This window comes from Oppia nitens, unplaced genomic scaffold, assembly GCF_028296485.1.
Source record: "Oppia nitens isolate AA-2021 unplaced genomic scaffold, nextdenovo-longstitch-racon4-pilon3 scaffold4_pilon_pilon_pilon, whole genome shotgun sequence".
Classification (NCBI taxonomy): Eukaryota; Metazoa; Arthropoda; class Arachnida; order Sarcoptiformes; family Oppiidae; genus Oppia; species Oppia nitens.
The window spans coordinates 6,921,653-6,948,441 of record NW_026533232.1 but is presented as its reverse complement, the minus strand read 5'-3'; the positions used below and the strand labels follow the sequence as shown (position 1 = coordinate 6,948,441).

General features: G+C 22.7%; 1 protein-coding gene across 3 annotated transcripts in view; it reads right to left on the bottom strand.

The window, feature by feature from the left end:
• LOC128960666 (protein O-linked-mannose beta-1,2-N-acetylglucosaminyltransferase 1-like) overlaps positions 1-25,242 on the bottom strand; it is a 32,783-nt gene extending 7,541 nt beyond the window's left edge. The window contains exons 1-3 of one of the 3 annotated variants that reach the window (XM_054306817.1): positions 24,604-25,242; positions 16,952-17,062; positions 1,042-1,142 (exon numbers count right to left, since the gene is read on the bottom strand). The gene's annotated coding sequence lies outside the window, so the exon portion shown is untranslated. Of the gene's footprint in view, positions 1-1,041; positions 1,143-16,951; positions 17,063-23,814; positions 23,826-24,603 lie in introns of those variants that run through there. The other 2 variants (XM_054306818.1, XM_054306819.1) reach the window with 2 other exon arrangements.
• Positions 25,243-26,789: the final 1,547 nt, after the last annotated feature.

The following is a 26,789-nucleotide window of genomic DNA, read 5'->3' as shown; positions in this document are numbered from 1 at the left end:
TAGAAAAATAACAACAACATTACAATACATTTTTGAAATTTGAATTATGTAATTAATCAAGTGTTTCATGTTTACAGTCAATTAGTGTTGTATTATCGTTTCCTTAATTTAATAATATTATTATTTTTAACAACAAGACACTCATAAATTTTGAATAAAAGTTTTGCTCCTGTATCCCACAATTATGACAATTTAAACTTATCCTAATGTTAATTGAAATATTAAATTGATTACTATATTTGTATCCGCTATATATAATCGTCCACCATTTAGTATAATAAAAAATATATAAATAAAACAAACTAACCAGTGTCAAACTTTATACAAAATATACTATTAATGGATACTGTAAATTTATATAATAATCTATTTGATAATTATTTGAATAAAAACAACAATAGATTATTTTATGCTTATAGTTAACTGTTTAGAATGTAATAAATTACTAAAAAATAAATATCTTGAAATGAAAAAATTGTTAAAATCAACTAAACATAGATTTAGAGGGAATGGGTTAATAGATATGACCAAAAAATACAGACGTCTTTAAAGTTGACTGTTATTTAATTGAACATTCATTTACTATTTTACATAAAATATTTATGATATTTGAGCTATTTTTCAACAAAAAGTTGAAATATTTTAATACTGATAAATAACACATTAAATCGACCATTACTTTCCCCTTTATCCTAATAGCTTTATTGCAATATATAAAAATATTTAATATTTTTCTACAGTAATGGTAATTGTCAAATAAACGACTTGAATTTGAAAATATATTTTGAATGCAAAATTTTTTATTAACATTAAACCATTTTTATTTAGGAATTTTTTAGCATGTTTATTTTGTATATCTAATGTTAGATTGATTAGATAAATTATATTCTATTCTATTATTATTACTCTAACATAAAACATTGTATATTACTATGTAAATAGAGTATTAATAACTCGAAACAATAATATTAAATAATAATATAAGGGATATAATAATTAGTAATTATATAAATGTTTGATACAAAATAGACATTAACTTACCCACATGTATGCGGAAGTATTGACACAATAAAACTACTACTTAAAAGATATGGAGACAACTTATGTTGATATATGATATAACCAGAGAGAGTAAGTGAAAACTATAAGAAATATAAATATTTTTATTAATAAAAATATAATTCATTAAATAATTTTTATTTTAAGAAAAACAAAGAAAAAAATAAATTAAAATATTAGAAAGTTTGATATCATTATAAAGCATATTATCAAAAATAACACATTTCTTGTTTGTTATAATGATTAAAGAAAGTTAGCTATACTTTTAATGAGATATATTATATATGAGATGCAAAATCTTTTTATTTCATTTTGTTAACAAAACTAGTAATTAATGGACAAATCCAAGCGTTAATTCACGATTAAGTTAATGATAAAATTTTTGTAAAAATATAATCTTTTAAACAGTGTTACTATTATTAATACAATATAAATTTTATATTTTTATACATACAGTATATACTGTATATAATTTATAGTGTATAATATTTTATACAAAATATATGCCCATCTATTTGACTGTCTTATTGATTGTAAACTTAATAGTTTGTCAGATATAAGCACTCAATAAATCATTGAAAGTTAGCATTTAATACAATATATTAGCTGAAGAGCTCAGTTATGTAATGTGATGTACAGACAGAGAGAAAGACAGTGATTTTCAGTACTTCCAACACTACAATCCATGCATTTAATATACTTTATTATATGTTTGCATATAATGTCTCTAACATAAGCTATACTATTGATTTGTGATATATTTAATGATTTTGAAGCCAAATACAGTTATGCATACATTTATTTATATAATATATGTATATATTGGATGCTCATTAGCAATACTCTGACCAATACTTTACTAAATATAATATCAAAGGAGACGTCAAAATTGATTTATCGAAACACAGTATTTGGAAATTAAATAAATATATGGAAACCAAATGACAACATAATTAATGAGATCAACAATACTATGTTTGCCTATATTCACATCAAATACATTCATATCAAATATATTTTATATGAATTTTCACCAATTTTTATGCAATATATATATAGTATTTTAATGCCATACATTTCATATGTAAATTTATCTTTATATTATACTAAATATATTTACGTCTGGTTAAAATTTTATTTATGATCCAAAATAATATTTCTATAAAAGTTTTGAAAATATGTAAAACTTTTTTTGATATAAATTTATTTGCATATCATAGTGACTAATACCTCATTTTAGGAAAACAGTCTAATAATAACAACAATAAGGCTATTATCATAATTATTATATAAGAAAGACATATAATTCAATACATAAATATTCATTGGTATAAATTGAAATAAATTAATCCCAATAAATTATTGTATTCACTATTTGTATAATTTGACTAAATAGATATATTTATTATTCAATTTGATAATAAATATATACTGTATATAGTATAATATTCATAAATCAAGTGTATTATAAATCGATATCTTAATATTTATATGATATATTATATAAACTTGTATAATGATAAATTATTTATTTATATATATATATATATATATATATATATACAATACCTGAGTATTTGTTTGTAATATTATTGTGTGGACACAATTGAATAAATCAATGAATGAATGAATGAATTGAATATTAAATTTATTGTTAAATTGAGACATAAAGGCCTTATTATAAGTCCGGTATATATTTTATATTAGATTTATAAATAAATATATGATGTAAAATATGTCGATCCTTATAGACTTGGGACCCGCAGGGGTTGTCAGTGTAGACCAAACAAATTGGCAAAACTTATTTGTGTTATATTATATACAGTATTTATTGATGTAAAACACTTATATATATAACAATAATCCTAAACAACCCAAGAATTTATTGATAATAATCTTTACTTTAATATTATTTATTATATTTGAAGCACACTCTTAATAAAATAAAACTAAAGTTTGTTGATTACAAACATATTGAATAAAATCAATGAAAACAACATTTTTCTATTATTTTATTTTTCATTGAAATAATAGATAAAATTGAGATATATATTGATCAGTAATACTAAAATTACAGTTATTTTTACTAAACTTTTTTGTCTGTATTATTTGCATTGTATTAAACCACCTGTATGTCACTTTAGATATCAATTTTTAGTGATATTTAAAACCAATATTTGATTATTTAATATAAGTGAATTTGTGTGATTAAAAGAGCAAAATTTAAAATTAATTATCGATTGTTTTTTGTGTTTCAATTTTAATATCATTTCCTTCAAACATAGTTTATCACGAATTTGGCTCAGCATTTGATCCAATTTTTACATTAATTTTAATTTACACGTTATTATGATAGCCACTATTATATAATTTAAAATTTTACAGTTATTATAATAACAATAACAATAATAATAAATATTAATTTTCAAATGTTTGCCACAAAATATAATTTATTCTGTGATACACGTTATGAACTATTATAACAAGTACTGTATTTTATGATACAATTATTAGTTGCTAACGATTTAGTTTACACGACATGACTGTCCCTTAATTAAAATTAAACCTTCTGTAAATTATGTATAAAATATTGTTATCATATACGGTATTAATGACTTGTTAGTGTGCTATTAATACAGTATATACCAGTATACATATATAAGATAAAAATAATCAAATTTTTAATATATTATATTTTATCAAAAATATTGAAAAATTTAATTTTGAAAATTAACCTAGGGTTTAATTAAAAGTTTAAAACTATTTTATTATTTATAAATTATTTTACATATAAAAATTATATAATATATATATACTTAATGTGACATTTTATAAAATAAAAATACAAAATACTGTCTAAAACATTGCTTTAATACTATTTCATTAAATTTTAATAAATGTACGGTATTTAAATTATTTTTAGCAAAATGAACTATATTTAAAAATACAGTAAATACTGAAAAACATTATCAATATCTAAATAAAATATTTATAAAAATTCAAAATTATATTATGTTAATGTATACATTTATCAGGCAAAAGTAAATTGATATTTACTTAATATTAATGTTATCTTAATGTAAATCAACTTTTGTACCAAATATGGTCACTGATTCAGACGAACTAAGATAAAAGTGGGTAACATATAAAACACAAAATGTTTAGTTATAGTGATCAACAAATTTTTCATAAATCCGGGACATTGACTGGACATCTCTAGGTGTGAAATTGTAATTAAAACAATATAATATAATACAATTAGGGTTAAGGCAATCGGATTCATTCCCTTGTTTTATTTTACAAAAGTTTCACATTTTCCTTACTCACTGGGAATCTATTTTTATGTGGTATAATTTACCATAATGAACCATAATTTACATATTTATCATACGGCTTGAAAAACATATACAGTAGTCTATCAAATTATATATTGACTGAAATACATTTTTTTTGCTAAATATTTGAGTTTTAGTAATTTATATCATAATTTGATAAATATTAAGTAAATTATTATGAAAGTTGTCCGACCACTAAATACAATATAATTAAAAAAAAATTAGTCCTACATTGTATAAGTTATATCGTCACCTAAATTTATTAGATTCAATCCCTAAATTGTCCAGGTCAATTGAACGTATTGATCACTATAATATAAAATATACTGTATTATGCAATTAAATGCTTCGTCAAACAGTGTTATGCTATAGATGTATATAATTTTCGTGGACATTACACTCAAATTTTGTCTAATATTTTATTATTTTTATCTCAAATGTCAAAATTTATGATTTCATTGTCAACTATGATAAAAACTTTGTTTATTGAACCAAATATAATGCAACCAAATTATGCAAACAACAGGTACTGTACATTCAAACTATGAATACAGTGAATAATTATAGCAATAAAACGGTTTCAAATTTGTCAATAGGATTGTCGCATACAGACTATTGTTGGAAAATAAAAAGTGTATTGGCTTTTAAATTGCAGTTAACTTATTAATATTAATAGCGTGTTATTGTGAACATATTTATTAAATGCAAATTTATTGCCCACTACTATAAGGTAACACAATCTCGTATAATACGGTAACACTATGATTGTGTTAATGATGTATAACATTAGTGAGTATAAAGTTAATGAAAATAACAACTATTGAGTTGACTATAAATGTGTTCAATAGTTTGGGTAAAGCGCTCCCGGAAGAGCCTTAAGTCTTATATTATTATTACTATTATATAATCATATAAGTAATGTATGGATATATGGATTGGCAAACAATTTCATACACTTTTCCTATCTTTCGAGTGGAACTAACAGACATTTGGCGTGAAATATAGCGATATATAATACAGTTATATACTGTATATATAAATTGCATATACTATACATAAACCTTTAATATATACATTTATAAATGTATGTTATTTATGCTATTTATGCATAAACTCATTCAACGAAAAAGAAATGCATTTATTTGATTGCATGGCTATTGAAGAGCTCAACTATAATAAAAAGGTCTTCAAAATGGCGTAAAAGAAATTGGGATTTACAGAGAAGGGTGAAGACACTGAAGACATGTCCTCATATAGAGACTCCTTCCATGTCATCAATTGTCAGATAATATCCCAAAAATAGGCATACAATGTGTCGATACAGTTGACAGAGTTCTTTGAATATCAATAATAAAACTTTACGCCAAAGTAGATGAAGGAGAAGATGATATCAAAGTATTTCAAGACATCGAAGAGAGAAAAAGAGAGAAAAAGAGAGAAAAAGAGAGAAAAAGAGAGAAAAAGAGAGAAAAAGAGAGAAAAAGAGAGAAAAAGAGAGAAAAAGAGAGAAAAAGAGAGAAAAAGAGAGACTAAAACTATGAAACCAACCATAGCTTTGTCTCTAATACTGTTTTACAGAATTTGATGGCATATTTCTAACACATATAAGACATATATAAAGACACTGAATCCTAGACCGGGATATATAACATATTAATATATATATATAAATAATATCATATACTGTATGTTCACTCGTCAAACCTCAACATTAATATCTTTTTTCTTCCTCTCTTTTGACTATATTTTGTGTCTATTTACTGTTCATTTACTTGTGATGACAATATCTGAAACACTGTTTGATAACTTTATCACTAGTTTTTTTTAAGAAGCAAAACATTATATTGAAAGACAAAATTGATAACTAAATTGAATGTCTATTAATCAAAAAACAAAAGGGAATTGAAAATTAATGCCACTATTATTCAAATGATTTCTTGCAATACTTTTATATTTATCAAAAGGAAAAATTCAATTTTAAATCCTGTTTTTTATAGCAATGCCTATAAATCTTAAGGCATTAAACCATAAGATTTACTATTTATATATACTGTATGTATAATAAGTCAGGAATGAGTGTGAAAATCAAGTGATTATTATTTAGCAGAAAATATTTTTTTATTCAAAAAATTTCTTTAACTCTATTTGTCTTATTTTCAAAGATCCTAAATGCTTATAAAACTAAAAGTATTGCTAACATCATATACAATGTATATGTATTGCAATAATAAAATTAATTTACAAATAAAAACAAGTTTCAATTTGAAAGAGAAGAGAGAGAGAGAGAGAGAGAGACGAAATTAAATAAATATATATATAGTATGCACCAAAAAGTTGATATAATAAATGACCACAAAATTATAGATCACCTCTTCCTCCTCCTGTCAAACAAACGTTGATAGAGTTCATCCAAAACTTTACCCAAAAAGTTATTTCATTTTTTTTTGTTAAGCGATCGACATTACACTACAAATCATGAGCTGATGCTATAGCTTAAGGGCCTATTTAGGGCCGACCATACCTGAGTTTAGATCCACAATCAATTAAAAACAACATATACTATAAAATAATTGTTTTGCACAAAAAACAAGACTTAAAGCCAATCCCAGACCCCGTCTGAGGCGCTCTACTGTGCGCTCCAGCCGTCAAAAAGTTTGATAGTTTGAAGTCCGCTCAGAGATCCGTAATCCACTTGTTTATAGTCTAACTTCACTGAAATATGGTATTTAGCTGTTTATAAATTGTAAGACCAGTGGATCGAAATTCAAATTATTTGCCTACCGGTGCCAATAAGCATGACATATGTACTAAATATTAAACCACATAAAGTAATGTAATTATGAATATACAGTATAAACAACTGACAAAACTATAATTTTATATAACATTAAACATATATTTTTATAACAATTATAAAATCAAAATAAACTTTAAAATAGAGTTTAGATAAGATTGAGAAATATCTCGATTCTGTATAAACTTACAGAGTTTTTAAAATAAAATCAATTAAATATATTTTAATATAAATTTTTTTGTTATTTTGTATTACACTTGAATATGCTTGTCTATAATTGAAAATTAATTAATATTAAAATTTAATTTGCAATGTTTTTTTTCAAAAACAATATACTAGTAAATGATTTCAAATAAAAATCCTATGAATTATAATGAATATTATAATAATATATATAATTGTGTATATAATAAAATGTGTTGATCTGTGGGTGTAAATGAATCTAAGCTATAATTTATAATAAATCAAAAATAAGAAACATAATAGTTATGAACAATAATAATTTCAATAATATATAGCAATTTTACTTTTATATAAAGTGTATTAATAGAGTATTAAAAATGAATTTTTACAAAAGTATATTAAAATATTATTTAACAAAAATGAGTTTTAAACAAATGCTATAAAAATCTGAATTTCAATAACTTATAAACAACTGTGTATTTTTTGAAATTTTTGAATTTAACATAAAAATGCATTTATAAATTTTCAAATAATACATTTTAAAATATTATTTATTACTAATTGACTTAAATCATAAATCAATGTTTTCATATATACAATGAAAACAAAATAATAATACAATAAACATTAATAACTTTTGAAAAGTCAATAAAATAATATACCGGAATATTTTTTATTGTTATAATTATAAATAAATAAAACATTTCTATAAGGCATATTATTAAAAAATAAATAAATATCTTAATATATTCATATCTTAATTTACTAGTTTTTTCAATAAACACAAGTATTATTTAATACAAATCCATTATATTTTCTATTTATATTATCAATTATAGGTTTTAACAAAATGTTATGTATTTTTTGGCATAAATACATAAAGTATGATAAGGAGTGTAATGTTAACAATCAAGTATTTGACAGATTCTTTGTTTTTCCTAATCAAACTCTGGGTCCTAATTAAAGCTACTTTACAGTACATGTAATACAATGAGATAATTGTTTCAAATATTTATAGAATGAATATAACAGTTAACTAAAATTGTTTTCTTTTGCCAATTATTGTTCATAATATATATGTATAAATATATGCATATAATTGTATTTATAAGATGTCTAACATTCAATATTTTTTAATGTTTTTATATTCTTATTATGTTATATTTAATTTATTTTAAAATTCAGTTCTCAATTGTCATAAATTAAAATGCCTTATATTTAGGATATCATGTCTGGTACAGTACATTGGAAAATATGCTATTTTTATTTTCGGTAGAAATATTATCATTATAAACACATTAATGGCATAATCAGCGCAATTTTTACTGTGTAGCAAATTAAGAAAATTGCTATTTTTAAAATAATATCAATAATAGGTCTGTAATACAGTATTTACGCTTTAAAATACAAATCACTAATTCATAATAATATAAATAAATTAGTTGTAAATGTAGTTCAATACCAACAGTAATAATGTATACAGTATTATAAAAAAATAATATAAAAACTTCATAATATATTATACATTAACCACTAATATTATAATTATTATTAACTTAGTATACAATTAATTTACATTAGTATTAAACTTTTAAAAATAAATAATTATTAAAATTAAAAATGTTAAATATTCAAGCAAAATTAAATACTATTTGCCAAAAAAATAATAAATAAAGTTTTATAATTATTACTAATTAAAACGTTTACATAATTACAATAAAGTTAAATATATGGTAATAATCACAATATAACAATAAATTAAAATAGAGTTAATTATAGTAATAAAATTGTTATCACATTCATAAGTGTAATATTTATTACAATATTTTCATGTCATTAACAAAAAAAAAGTTTTTGTAAAGTTTAACTAAATATTACGGAAATCATTAATGATATGTAATAATAGTAGTTATTTTTATATTTTATATATAAAAACAAAACATCTGTTTTATATCAAATAATTTTATTTTTATTTTTTAATAGTCAATCGTAAAAAAACTATTGAATATCTTAATATTTCAATTACTAAATTTATTTAAAATACAATTTATATTGTATACTAAATTTATATAAATGTTTGTCTTAGACAAAAAATTAATAATGTATAAATGTGATAAAAAAAACTATTTGGGGCAATATTGACATAGAATTTATAATGTTAAACAAATAATAATAATAATTATTATTACAGTATCATACCATCACTAAATGATGAGCTAATTAAAGCTACGATAGCCTATGAATCCATTTGAATGGTTTCAATAGTTAATGGATTTGTAGATTTCATAGATATATGTTTTACGGCGACTCATATACATTAAGTTCATTATCTTTTAATATACATTTGTATAAAACTAATCAAATGCACAACTAATGGATTTGTCATTTTGCTGTTTAAATAAATTGAATGTAATAGAGAGGCAAATCCTAAATGAATGAATGAATGAGTTATTTAGAGACAACTTATAGACGTTTTCATATGTTATTTGTCTTTAAATATTTCTATGCTTTCTATAAGTCAATGAATTTTAAAAATTATTTATAATAAATTATATATTATAGCATTTTGTTTATTAATATAACAAATATTCATGACGAGCATATAAATTAAAGTTAACTTATATGCAAATAAGTATAATAATAAAATTATAATTTCATACTTACTAAATATATTCAGAATATTCTATTAAAAAACAATAAATTTATTATATAATGTTATATAATGTTATATAATACATAATATACTTGTAATAAAGCGATTATACGTAGCTTTTATATTATATATTTGTCATCATTTTTATAAATAAATATATCCATTACTAGTCAAAGACCTTATATTAATAATAGTAAAATATAGACAACCAAAATATGAAAACAAAGTATTAAATAATAATAAGTGATTACTATTATTAAAAATAACTATAAATAATTTAAATTTAATTAATTTTGAGTTTATCAAAAAAGTATTACTTAAATATTTGTTATTATAAATTTTTAATTTAATTTCTAATATTAAATTATATATTTAAAGTAATGATAAAATATAAAACATAATTTTATAATAATTAATTGAAAATATATAATATACGAGAAACATATAATTACATAATAGTCAATTTTCTTGTAATTATACAAAATTATAATAATATAATACTAATAATCAATATATCAATAGCAATTTAGTGTCAACCTTTTAATAATAAAAGATTATAAAATAACAAAACAATATGTGTTTCAAATTATTTTTTATTTAATATATAGGATTTATATCAAATGAATTTTTATAAATAGTAATTATAATATTTTATAACAATAAATACAGTACTATACAATAAAACTAAAATTGAAAGAAATAAATAAACAGAAAAGTTTGTTGTTATGTAATTGAGATTTCAAATGATTTCATTTGTAGATAGATTTTATGCAAATTTCTTGAGACACTGTTTGGTAAACTTTGTTAATATATAATATCAAAATGAAAGCCCATTTTAATCTAATAAAAGTCTGTAAACAACAAACAAATGAAAAGAAATTTGCATAAAATTTAATTTTTCGTTTAGCGCTAACAATAGGTTGTGATTTAAATTGAATTAAATGGTAATCATTAAATGCCATTCAAAAGCAATGGTACAGTACTTTAGCTGAAAGTATTACAAAAATAGTTTAAAAATCGCTTCATTGACTATTTAACCGATCTTTACATAAGAGTTTTCGTTATAAAAAATCGATGTTTGCTTTTGTATGTCTGTTACATAACACAACAGCTAAGCTCAAGTAGCTCTTCATAACCATCCCAAGGCATAACCAATACATCTAATGCAACACTGGATGCCATCATTTGTATGCATAGGAAGTGTTGACTTGAAAGGAGAGTCTATTGTATTGTCAAACTATGTGAAGAAGTGGAGGAATACAAAGACAACAAAAATAGATATTCATATAAATAAATACTAAGAAAGAGAGTGTTTCTCATCTTTTAACTCAAATGTGTTGAAGACATGCAAATGCTTTCACACAACAAAACTCTATTGACTCTTAAAATAGTGTTTTTATTTCTTTCACATTCACTATATTATATTATATATATATATATTTTTGCTTATTTTAGTGATGTTTGCAAACTGTGACACTAAATAGTGAGACAAAAATATCATAAATTTACTGACACTTTATTGGGTGTCTATCGTATCGGATGGAGTGGGAAGTATTGGCCTCACCAGTACTACCATTACTATTAGTTTTTATTTTATCCTATTTAATGAATATTGTCTTATCCTTGACAGTCATCTTTCACATAATATGTATGTCTTTTAATCACATCTTTTGAAATATCAAAACACGTAATGGATTTGATAGTCTTTTCCACTTATCGCACGGCATTCACTCCTTTTTGCTGTGAATTTTAAATTAAACTTTAAATATATGACTACTATATAACTAAACACAATGTAAAGTCGTCTTTAAATTCAATAGCAAAAAAGAGACAAAATGTTGATTAAAACATTTTTAGTTTAATTTATAGTTATAGCCATAGTTTATATTCAAACAATCGCTGTATACTATGCTAATGATAATAATAAATGTTATCATAATTTTATTCTATTATAGCTTTAAAAGTTTAGTGACATTAAAAAATGCCCCTTTAAATGGTTATTATTATTTAAATGATTGTGATATATGTAGAAAATATTATAAATACCATTAAATATTATTATTTTATAATATTTTTAAAACATTATTTAAAAATTTGTGCTAAACAAATGATATAACATTGTGTTTAAAAAATCATGGATTACATTAAAAAATAAAAGTTTAGATTTTCTGCAATATCTGATTAAAAATTCAAAAAATAATAATATAGTTTTTCATTTTTATAATACAAACATTTACCATTTACATCACCAAACAGTATAATATTTTTGTTTTGTTATATATTTGAATAAAAATATGAATAATAATAACAATAATAAAATAATAACTTCATAAAAAATATCATTACGTTTGATGTAAATATTACTTGTTTAACGAAATAAAAGTACAGTACATCTTATATAATGTCACCAAATTTTTAAATAAAATGTAAAGAAAATATGAATATATATCATATATTCAATAATATTCCATCTTTTTTTTAGAAAATATACTATAGATGTGTGTTATTATTAATATATGTGAATGTGATGTATAGTATACATTGCATACATACATAGAAAAAAGTTTTTAAATAAAATATGTGTCAAACATTACATTCATCACAGATTATGTTTCATTTAAACCATAAGTCTGTGAATAAATTATGCAATCGCTTAATATTCGCAACGATTGATAAACTTTTTTATGTAAGAAATTTCTAAATGATTTTTAAGTTTCAGAAAAGTCGGTAAAAATATTTGACTTGACTTTCAAATATAAATTCCAACGAGAATTAGTTAAGGAATAAGAAAATATAATGTATTATATATATACTGAAGTTAGAAAAGAGATGTATAATGTCCTCCCAGTGCCATAAAATAATAAACAGGCAAATAATGCTATATTTATACCATGCATTCATACATAAGTAATATATATATCCATAGATTTATATGAGTATCTATTTATTTTGAAATTTTCACAGAGCGCTGACATTATTTTCAGAGGCTTTTCAATAACAAAAAATATTTTTATTGACGCTTTTAAAATTGCTAAAATTATTTTTTGTTTGCCTGTAATGTTTTATTCATCACCAATATATTTATTGATCATTAATTATTAGATCACCAAAAAATGACTCTCAAGTGTAATACTCTTTTTTCAGACGAAAATTTTTGTGACATTCAATGAATTATCCGAAAAAAATCTAATAAAAAACACTTCACTTGAGAATTGCTTTTTATATAATATTATGGTTTTTTTGAAAAGTTGAAAACCAGGACAACAATAGAAGAGAAATTTGTTTGTGGTTTTCCTAACTCATTGTATTTGAGACAACAATATATATATAAATTTTGCTAAAATTTTTCAGTAGATATGAGCTGTACTTCAATAGTGTTGATAAATTTATGAGAGTATGCAATGTATACATACTTATCTAACACCATATTATAGCCCTTATGTTAACCGGATTTTCTAAATTACCATAAATTTGTTAAAAGAAAGTTCAGTTTTCGCAGACAAAGGTTACACCATTTAAATTTGTGATAAAATATTGCCACAATTTTTTTAGTAAAAATAAAACCATAAAAATCTTAACTATGATAACATTTGCAATGCTATCTATCTGTCAATCTGTTTATCAGTGAAATATATTTTATTTAATATTATCTAAAATATGTCGGATATGAAGTCTTGTTTTTCGGTGCAGAAATTGATACCGGAGCTACGGGTGCCCTCAAAGTACAACTCAACTGTAAATTCATGCTATGCTTTGCCTACAATTCAGATGACGTACTGACAATAATATTGTATAAAAAGAAACTATATTTATAAATATCTTGAAAATCGTAACTTAATTTCGTAAAAGATGTTTCATATTAGAAATGATGAGTGAAAACAATTTTGGTTAACAGTTAATAATAACCAAAAACCAATAAGAAATTTTGTGAACAACTTAACAACAGTTTATTATTACCGGTATTGTCTGACATTGAATTGTAATAGTTATTATATATAAAAAAAAATCTGAAAATTTTAAAATTATAACAACAACAACAAACACAATATTAACAATGTTAGCAAAAAATATGATTTTCAAGGCTATTATGTAATAATGATTACACAAGTGAGACCAACAGTGCTTATGGCAGCGAAACCAACACATTTACTGATGCTGTCATTGCTGTCACTTTTAACAAAAATGTTTTAAAAACTTTTATTTCATATACCATAAGGACTTTTTAAAACATAAAAACATAATAAGGAAACTCATAGTGCTTTTATAATTACCAGTCATAAGGGGAAAAATATCTATAAAAAAAAGTTTTATCGCAACAAAAATGCCTCAAACTTTGACTTTTGCTATGAAAGCCTTGACAATGAAAATTAGTGTCAATAAACTATTGCACGAAAAGGTCAATAGTTCGTTAAAATTTTTATACTATTTTATGCCAAAAACGTTTGGCACATATATATATAAATATATAATATGGTAATACTAAATGCTATAAACATATACATGTGCTCATACCATACGTAGATAATTGTTAAGAGACGGGTGTGAAACTCGTGCCTCTCTTTATAATATATTTTTTTGCAATCAAGAGTTAAGTCAAGAGAGAAAAACGTAAAATAAAACAATTATTTATTATACTGTATATACAGTATATCTTGAATTGAAATTAATCAAAATAAAATTTATAAGCATTTAATAATTTATTTGAAAGATAGCTGTTCACTGACACCACAATTTTTAATGAGAATATTATAACCAATTTTTGCTTAGTTTGCTCATAACGTGTTAATCATATTTTTGTTGTTGTGTTGTATTACTAGTTTAACTTAAATGCAATCAATCAATTATTTTTAACACAAAAAACCATAATCGCAGTCAAACTGAGTTAGTATTATAATAAAAATAATATAAGAGGTTATCCTAAAAATACCAAAATTGATTGGGAATGCAATGAATTATTTATTAGGACATAACCGGAATCACCGTTTGTATTGTTGAGGAATAGTGGGATGTATTGGGATGTATAGGAATGTCATCTATTATTGGAGAGTTAGTCTTTTTCGTGATTTTTAATACCATTTAGTAAATCAATGGTTATCGATGCGTAACACTGACACCGATCTCCTGGATATCTTAACACAAACTTGTTTTAAGTGATACAGACATGCATTTACATAAAATATTTGCCAATTTATCCCATAAAACACTTAAAACAAAACAAAAATATTCACAATTTATTAATGCAAATCTTAGAAAAACTAATTTTAAAACAAAAACTAATAAAAATAATTAATTCAAACAAAAACTAACAATTAAATTTTTAAAATGTAATTTTGTTAAACCTCTCTCTCTCTCTCTCTCTCTCTCTCTCTATTTTTATCTCTCTCACACTCAATCAGTAAGTCCGTTACTAACTCACGTATTGTTTTTATAGTATACAAGAGAAACAAAATGATAAATAAAAAATATTATTTCAATTATACAATTGTTTTTATTTTATGTTTAAGTAATATATATATATTATATTATATCTTAAGGATTTAATTACTAAGTTGAGAGGATTCAGTCTAATAAAAAACTTATCAAATAATTATATGTTATGTAATGCTGTTTCCATTTGATGTAATTATTATTTCATTTCATCTCATAATATTAATAACACGATTATTACTCTATCTATAAATAATAACTAAAAGATTAGTTTTTAAATATAAGAAATCGTACATTGAATGAACTCTTTTTAATTAATATTTTTAATGATATATTTTGCATAGCATTCAATGTATATTAAAATCAAAGTAAATATTAATTTATGGAAATACTTTTTTATATATATTTTATTTCTATAAAAAGATTTTATATAAACAAATACATTATATCTTTTACCACTTTATGACTCACTTATGTCAAGTGATACTTAAAGTCTGGCATCAGATATCATATTAAAATTATTCCGCTTTTATCATACAGTTTCTACCTCTGAGGGCATCCAATGATTTTTTGTGAACAAACAGACATATCTTATTAAAATACTCGTCCATTCATATTGAAGTAAACCTGTAGGTCTTGAGCACCAATTGATTTTGACAAATGATAATAATTAGTACTAAACAAACTATTCAATTGATTGAATGACATGAATGATAAAAAATGAGGTCAGATATGAATTAAAAAAAATCATAAATATTATTATTGTTATAATCATTATTATTATAAATTGTTATTATTTTATTGTCAAATAATTCATTTTATCAAAAAATGCTGTGCATTGGCTTTACTCATATTTTTTTATATACAGCTAATGTATTTTTATACTGTAAAAAAGCAATGAAATAGTCAATACAAGAAGTCATAGTAAAACATTACATAACATTAAAACGTGTCATAAAAAAGACAATAAATAATTAAATAAGTGTTATTTGTTAACAAAAAAAAGGATTTGTAAAAACATATACAACACAACACAAATACAATGAAAAAAGTGCAACAATTTATTGGTAGCAATAATATTCAGTATCGCAAGTGTTGATCAGCAAATATCTAATGTATAAATAGTTTATAGTTTTCAAACTATTATTTTATTATTGTTATTATTATATTTCACACAACTCTTTCGTCTAATCGTTTAATACTTTAGCCAAAAAATGGCAAACAATAAAATAAAATAAAAAGTTTTGGCGAATCTGATGACAATAATAATAATTTGCAAAAATAAAAGAAATTCGTATGAATTGTTAAGGTATTAGTGGAAAAAATCAGTGCTTATATATTATGTCTCATCAGAGCTTAAATACAATAACAAAAAAAGGATAAACTGTTTTTAGACTAACTTTGAATGTAGTTTATACTTGTGTTACATAAATAAACAAAACTTTTTTTTAGGTACAAAAATAAAGTTAACTATAATTATATAAATGATTATTTACTTACTTTACTGTCGAATAAATGATTCAAACGATGGCAAAAACGGGTAAAACAGGGATGTGTTGTATATATGCACTAATGTTTGTTGTGTCCTATTGACTGATTTTTTTGTTGAATCTGTAATACAACAACAAAAAATAAGTTTTCAAAATTATTGCAAACACTTTGTTGTACATAAAATAAGTATTGATATTTTATTTATATAATAAAAACTAGAGTTAAATAAAACGCTTCGATTGGTAACACATTTTATAATTTTTTGTGTAATAGTTATCAAATATTGAATGTATAAATAATATGATGAAAAAATTGAATATTCAATGAATGCACTCCTTAATCTTTTAAAATAACTACATTTAAATATGAATGCATCAATATTTTTATAATAGTTGTGTTTATTTTAGGTTATTTATATTACCAAAAAAATCTAATGCAAAATTTTGAATAAAATTAGAGCATTGTATAAAAATTATTGATAAAAATAATGTTTGTTTGTTATTTTAATGAAAACACGCCAAAAAGTTAAGTGTCATAAAATTAAATTAGTGTTAAAACATATTGCACTATAATTTTAATCAATTTTCACTACTTAATCATTTTTAATGAGAAAAATTCATTATATAACGTATGATGAAAGTTAATAAACAATGTGTAATGTATTATCAAATTTATTATTGTTTTACTACAAACATTGCACTCTTCCATCAAACTTTTGTTTTCATTAAAATTAAAATCAATGTTTAATTAATGGCTTTATTTAGTGACAAGTTTTCTCATTGTTTACAAAAAATTTTAACCCTATTATTATCACTTCATTTTAAGTAAAAATCATATTTTTATAAGTATTCGATATTTTATGCCTCTATTAATATTATAACTATTTATCATTATTATTAACAATTATATAATACAGTGTGTGATATATAAATTATTTAAACAACATTTATTTTCTATGTTGATATTATTTTAAGGTATTTAAATTAATTTTTTATATAAAAATTCATTATATCGTGCATTCAGTAAAAATTAATTATTTAAAACATACTTAAGCTTTCTAATTTTAACAAAATTATTACTATAAAAAACTTAAAATTATAAAATTACTATTAAAACTAAGTAATTTTATGTCCACCCTGTAGATAAAATTATATTATATAAATGAATAAATAATGACATCAGCCTTCAAAAATGTCTACAAATTAACTGCTTGTTTGATAACTTTTTAAAATGACATTTTAATTGAAGTTTTAGGGTTTAATATAATAAACATAAAAATTAGCACTTAATATGAGATGTGCTATTTTTGATTTTATTATTATTCAATTTAATGTTTTTATTAGCGTATAATATACTTATTTTAAAACATATCATAAATAGATTATAATATGAATAAATTAAATGCATTATTAAAATTAACTTACACATTTATTTAATAAAATCTAAGCGTAACATAAATTATATCTAATTTTAAAAGATAATTAAGACTAATGTCATATAATATCAAAAATATTTTGTTTAATGAATAGTTTTTAATTAAATTTGAAAATGTTGGCAATACTAGTAATAATAATTATAATCATAATATTTAATACGATCTTTAGTTGACATAAAGCATAACTAACTAAACATAAAGTGTTAAACAGTTATATATATTTCTCATGACTACTATTTGGTTATAGTGTCCATAAGTTTGCGATTATTTTAATAGTTTGTTAGTAAAGATGGGTTCAGTGGAGTGAATAACTGTGCAAAACATGTGTGACTTAAAGAGATTGTCATTAATTATCATCAAAGAGATTATGTGGTGATAGTCATGGACTGCAATGACTGTCAAAAGAAAAATTCTCATTCAATACCATTATGTGTTGTATGTGTTGTATGTTTTATCTACCAGTACTATGAACTGCAGTGTCTGCAAGTGTTTTGTCGACCGAAACATTACATAACACGAGTATTGAATTAAAAACCGTCAAACAGTTGATGGAGTGCTCTATGGTTTGGATTCAAAGAGGCGGACAATCACCACAAGAGATATATCAACAAAATAATTAAAAAATAACAAAAACTAAACAACAAGAAGATGTCATTAAGTGTATAACTTAACACAATTTAGTCCTTAATCAATGCATTTTATTAATTATTTTAATTATACGTATTGTTAAATTACTTTCAATAAGTATTTTAAATCAATTAAACTTTTTTTTTATTGGTGTCTTAATGGTTGTAATTTGAAAATGTAATGACATATCTCAAGTTTTTTGTTTTTAAAAAATGATATATTCATAGCTATTGGCATATTATTTGATGATTTAATTCACGTTTCATAAAAAATATTACCAGAAATTAGAGCAAATATTTTTATTATAAAAACTTATTCAAGTTTTTTTTAATTGCATTGCATTTTTAATTTTTAAAGTTTATAAACCTAAAAAGTTTTTTTAAAAATACAAACATTTTTTTATCCATTATGCCATACTATATATAAACTAAACTAAAGTAAACTTTTATCGCCCATTTTATAATTACATTTAACCAAAAAAAACTTAATGTTATACTTGTTATGAATTTATTATTAAACTTATTATTTTTCACTGTAAGACTCATTTCTCTTTCAAGACAATAGCGTTTAAAATGTTTTTGATATATAAATGATTTTGCAATCATTCAAAAAGCGATAAAACCATTCAATCAAACAAAACACAAATGTATCAAAAATTGTTTTATTATTATTATATAGTTTAGTGGTGTTATTGTTTGATTTAATGATTTTGTACCAGAAATCTAAATCGATTGAAATGAATTGTATTGAATTCAAGTTACTAAAAGGGTTATCAATAATAAAATAACTGACTGACTGTCTGTACAGTTGTAATAACATGTATGTGTGTCTGGGTTTGTGTGTATATATACACTATGTTTTCACTTAACTCGAAAATACTATAGCTTTTTGATGGCTTAGTTGATGATATAACTCATCAAATGTTGATTTGATGGCAGAAATAAAGCAAAAAAATATTTTATTACTTAACAAATGTCTTTTAATGCCAAGCATTTGAACCGAAAGAATGTCACCAAAAAATATTTTGTTTTCATTTTTTTCTTTATAAAACATTTCAAATATTCTATCAAATGTAATATCTTTTGTATTTGCATTCATGTCTTGAAAATTTTCCCATAAGAAACATATGAATAAATATATATCAGCTATAAGTTATAAATTTAATGATATTATATATATATATGTGTGTGTAATACTATGCAAACATAAAATTATCTCAATAAAAAGCCTTAAAGTTAATATTAAAATAAATAAAAACTATTATTTTTATGAAATGAAAACTTAAACAATAACACATTTAAAGTTAAGACCAAATCAAATCAAAATTTCCCTCAATTTCTACTATCAGTTATTGTATTTTATTTATTATAATTGTTTTTTTTAAAGAATTGTTAGAAAACAATATATTAATATATAATAAATAATAACAATAATAATACAAAAATAAAATGGATATAGATTTAGTTTATTATTATAATAAAAAACTAATTATTTAATAATAAATAAGTTAAAGTTCAGGAAATAAAATGAAAACTTTCATTATTTTGTAATTTATTTTGTTTTGTGAAATATAAATATAATAAATACAATATAAAAAATTATATACAGTGTATAATAATATATACAGTATATTTAAACTATATATTATATGTAATTGATATACAGTAAAATAATCTCACATTTCATAAAAATTTATTCAATAAATCTCACACATATTATATAATTAAAAATGTAGATATTTGAATCAAATTGTATATTAAAAATTATGAGATTTAATATAAGATAAATAGAGATTAAAATTAACATTTTTAGGTTTATTGGTTTCATTTATGGTTTAAACTGATTTTTAGTTAAAGTACTAATAAAGTTAAATTTGAGATTTCAAACTTAAACCCTTAACAACAGGAAAATAAGTAATGCAATTAAATGGTGAGAGAAATATAATAAAAAGTACTGTAAATTTGAATAACATTTTAATAGATTTGTAGTTTTATTTTTATTCTTTGATATATATTTGTGAACTTTTTCAAAATGACATTAAGCTATTATTATGTAATGATATACAAAACAAAAAATATAAGAGAGAGAGAGAGAGAGAGAGAGAGAGAGAGAAAGAGAGAGGTATTTAAATCGCATTTCACTTGAAAACAAATAAACATTCAATACATATATATTATATACCAGTTATATTGTTTAATAATAATACTATATATAGTTTTAATAATATTAAAAACAGTTTTCCTTAAAAAGATTTTTATCACAGAATAAATCACATATTTATTCTATGGGTAAATGATATGATATATACTTTATAATTATTTTTCATTCATCACAACTCAAACATTATTATTATGTAAATTCTGTGACTAAAACAGACATCTCTCAAGAATTTTTTTTTTATTATTGTTATTATTATTGCATTATTATTGTTAATAGTATTTTGTTTTAAAATGAAATACATTACTATAATTATAACGAGTCTTTCAAAATACCTGTTATTTAATTGCGGTTAAATTGGATGCTTTGTTAGAGAGAGAGAGAGAGAGAGAGAGAGAGAGAGAGAGAGAGAGAGAGAGAGAGAGAGAGAGAGAGAGAGAGAGAGTATTAGAGAAACTATTAGAGAAACTATATATTTTTTGTAAAAATATTAATAACATTTAATTTCATTGTTCCTGAACTCTAACTCGTGAATCACAAAACTCAGACACTAAAAGGTAGGTATTGTTTGTGTATATAAATTTATCTATCCTGTATTAGGATGCATGTAATTTATATATATATATACAGTATGTGTGTGTGTGTGTGTGTGTGTGTGTGTGTGTGTGTGTGTGTGTGTGTGTGTGTGTGTGTGTGTGTGTGTGTGTGTGTGTGTGTGTGTGTGTGTGTGTGTGTGTGTGTGTGTGGGTAATATAAATATGAAACTTTAGAAATTATAATTATATTCAGTTATAAAATTTTGTGTTTATCTAATAATCCCACACAAACACAGGCAGACAATGTTAGCTAATATTTTGCCCTCACTTTTAAATCATAAATTTAAAGTAAAGAAAGGGCGGTAAACCCCCACCTCTTTGGTCTAAAAATATGGGTCTTATTTTTATTTGTTTTTCTCTATTATTTTTATCCTTAAAACAAAAAAATCTCTTTTTACTCTAAAAGCTATAATCTATTCACAAATATTACATCATGTGTTTCATGTGATTATCGGTTAAGAAAATACAATATAAATGGTTGGGTATAAAGTGGAGTCGTGTTAGAGTTAATCTATTGTAAAAAATAGCAGCAATACATACATATATGTAAATACTATATATTATATACTATGAGTTGAGTTAAAATAGTTGGCATTTTATATCATATACAATATATTGAAGTATTTTGAAGTTTGTTGAAAAGGTTTGCGATAGTTTTACTACTTATAGTCAGGACTTATATAGTAACTAAACTACAGTTTATATCGACTTTAGCTTTTAATTTAGTTTCAGTTTCTCGTATTACACAACTTTTTGATTCATTATTTCACTTAAGAGAAAAATAATTTTCATGAAAGCCTTCAAATACACTTACAATAGCACATCAATAGCCAAATGTATAGCTCATTATTTTTTAGCACTCATTTTAGTTGATATTTTTTCAAAATCAATTTATAGCTTTCAAAGTTGGAAATTGTTGTTTAAAATTATTCTTTTTTAATATATTTTATTTATAAAGTGATGTTTTCTTTGACAAAAACATACACAACAAACATATATAACTACAAGTTTTTAAAAAATGATAAATAGTTTTTCTGTACTATTATTGCTAAGATATTACACGAAAACTATAGTAAAAATACAGTATATTTTTGTCCACAAAAAAACTATAAATTATTGGCCGTTGTTTTAGACGAATTACAAATCACTGCATGAGATCATTAACAGTGAATTAGTTTTTATATGTATTTATATTTGTTTTATTTTATGTCCAAAAAAACATAACTCATTTCACGTTTTTTGTTTTATTTTTTATTATATTATATAAATGATAAAAATGATAATATATATTCAACACAAATATTCATTTATTTTAGTGTCTAAAATAATTTGAAATCAAAATTTAGGTTTTATTTTAATGACTCTAATGTTGTATTCACCTTACAGTATATGTTAATAAATATTTATAATTATTATTTACATATTTTAATTTTGCTTTTATCTTCATAAGTACCACATTTTTATTTTTAAAATGGTATTACTTTTAAAAAATGTTTTAATATATAGTATTATATAATTTTTGTAAAAATATAAAATAAACCACAATAAAGATTATTTCAAATAAAGTATCTTTGTTTTAATTTTTATACATTATCATTAACATATTAATTATTAACTATATTTTAATGAGTTGTTTACTTAAGTAAATTAAATTGTTTCTAAATGATATTAAATGTCCTTAAAATTTGATAAAATTAATTTTTCCTTAAATGACAATTTTATTTCTTTAGCACTAATTTGCATTAAATGCTATATTATATAAAAATTTAATAAAATAAAGGTATAATTTTTTAGCTACACACACACACACACACACACACGTACAGTATGTAATGTATATGTATATATTATATTTAAAAAGAGGTTAATTAAATACAATATTTTTATTAAAATGACAAAAATATAAATAGTTGTGTGTTGTTTAATAAGGATTTGTTTGCTAATAATTAATGATAAATTAATTATTAATTAGCTTATTTAATGTAATAATTAATAATAGCAGTAATAAAGCTATTATTAAAATTTATTTTTTTATAATAAAATGTTTATGAACTTACATTATATGGACAATTGAAACACACAGTTGTCAAGTGAAATAAATCGATAATCAACTGAGAAATGTTGCATACATTCAAAAATAGTCTATTAAACTAAAATATCTATTTTCTTATGCAACAATAATAATTTTATTATACACTTAATTGTATTAAATTTAGTACTTTTTTATAACCAGTGATTTAATAGTCACATAATGCTGTATTTATACCCGATATTTATCATAAGTATTAATACTTTATATTATCGTGAATGTGACTCGTAGTCAGTATTTGGTCACAACAACAGCACAACAAAGAGTTTTATTGTATTGTTTCTCAAAAAGTAGGGTTTCGTTGACTATAATGTCGATCCCAGCACTTGAATGGCAAAAATCAGAGACAAACACCAAAATAATAATAAAACAAAGTTAACGCCGATAATAGACTTTTCTCGCTTATACTCAGAGAGTGTTATAACTTTTTTTCTCATTCAATAAAACAGTGCGAAAAATATAATAGAAATTGTTTTCTCTTTCAATTTAGTATAAACTTAATAATAAAATATAAATAAATATTAAAGTAATGGTTATTATTATTATCCAACAAAAATAAAGTCTTCAACGAGAAAACAATTGAAAACAATTTCATCAAAAAACAAAACAAACTGTTTTTATAATTTTTTTGATTGCTTTTAATAAATATATAGTCAAATGATTATTAGTCAGTGAGTTAGCGTTTATATTGTTTAGTTAACACCAATCAAATGTCTAGCAATAGGAACAATAGGTTTTAGTCATAGAGATTGCAAACCTTTTATTGCCAGTGAAAAGGGTAGCACAAGAAGTAGTGGTTCACTGTTTTTGGATGCGATGGTTGATAGTGATGGTTGTGATAGTAGTGATGGTTGTGATGGTTGTGATGGTTGTGATGGTCGCTGTTATAATAGTTTTAAAGTCTTATAAATATATGTGAATTTCTTCTGATAATGGATTCAATTAAGCGCTTGTTTTTCCAGAGAACTCTTCACAAGTCAGTCAACAGAGCACTGGTATTACAGCACTAGTATTAGTGGTGCCAAACCAATAGGTATGAGTGCTTTTAGTAATGCAGAAGCCGTGTGTATCGGCAATAGTGAGTACACCTAAGCATATAATATATAGAGAGTTACTGTGAATCAGTGGTTCACTGCTGTGTCAGTCCTTTAGACGAGTATTACTACAACTCATGAGCCATGGCTTTGGTATGCATTCAACAGAGACTCTCAACTGTTCAAAGCATTTGCCTCACAGACAACACATACACGACTCTCAACTAAACAACTGCACAACAATTGCTAAACAAGAGAGGAGAGGCCTGTTTTACACCCGGAGCACACTATTTCATAGTCGGGGGTGATTTAGATGGCATCATCTCATCACTACATTTCGTGGACTCATTGACTCTCTCAGTGCTTACAGTCCGTACCCATAATGAGACACACAGACAGCATATCTTTCTCTCAATTCATTAATATATATATAAATATATTATATATAATATTGTTTTACATTTTTAGATGCGGTTAAAGAAGTGTGAGAAGAGAAGAGAGGAAGAGGAAGGATACGGATAATAGACACTCACATAACAACACATAACAACACATAACTACCCATTCATTAAATGCATTCATAAATGTTGTCTCTGTTTCTCATAGTTTTATTATGACTTGTATTTGAATTACAAAATACTACTAAATCAACTCAATTGACGAAATGACAAAACTATTATTTCAATGAAAAACAATCGCACAGTTAATTGTCGCTAATTTATTGACAATATATGAGCTCACTGTATATACAATTAGTTTATATTAAGTGTAGTGTTTAAGTGAATATCAGTTTTAAAAATCCTGTTTTTGACAGATAAATATTTCCATTAAAAATAGGCTCTCAAAAAAGCACTTGACTTTTTGTTGGACCAAAAATTTTTGAACTCAAAAATAGAGTAAATATATACCATATATATATATATAAAGTTATATATTTTAAAAAATATCTTAAACGTTGTATAAAAAGGTTAATTTACTAAAAACAGCAAATTATTTATATAATTGTTTTAACAAAAAACATGAATCTGTAAAACTATGTCTGGAGTGCAGACATACATTCGTTGAGATGAGAAATAAAATTTATTTTTCGCATTATTTAACAAAAACCTTGTTATTGGTTGTAAACATAGGAAAAAACAACTCTTAAAATAAGTTATAAAAAAAGTTATATAACATCATATTTATATATTATATATTTATATGTGTGTACATCTGTTATAAACTAATAAAAATTCACAGACACGAAAAAATTATTACACATAAGAAAATTGCAGACAAATGTTCACAACATTTAACCTTTAATTAAATCAAAAACTAAGTGATTATTTAAATAACGGATTATTGTGTGCATTATATAAACACACGATTTCTATAAACACATTAGACATTAGACTAGTTTTATTGTTATTGTGGGGTAAAAGCAGTCCTAAATATTATATATATATAATACATATATATATATGGCACATAATAATATAGTGAATAGTTATCATATAATATAATTGAAGCAAACAAACGGCACACTCGTTATCCAAATCAGACAAAACAAGACCTTTGGCCAAAATAGGGCTCAATTTGAGGGCCAATTGACGGCCTATTCAGACACCAGTCAGCGCTTAATTAAAGTCACGAAAATTTCTTATAATAAACGCTATAATAATGTTATTGTTTGTTTCATATGTTGTGTGTATTGTTTGCTATCAAATTGAATATAATCACACAATATTTAATAATACTCACATAACTTATACATTATATTTTGTTTCATTCAAAAACATTTATTCAAGTTATGAGATATGGAGAAAATTATATCATTTTTCAAAAATAATTTCTATGTAATTGACAAAAGGTTTTAATACAAAAGTTAGTTTAACTTTGATTATCATATTTCATGCATTTCTCAAACTGT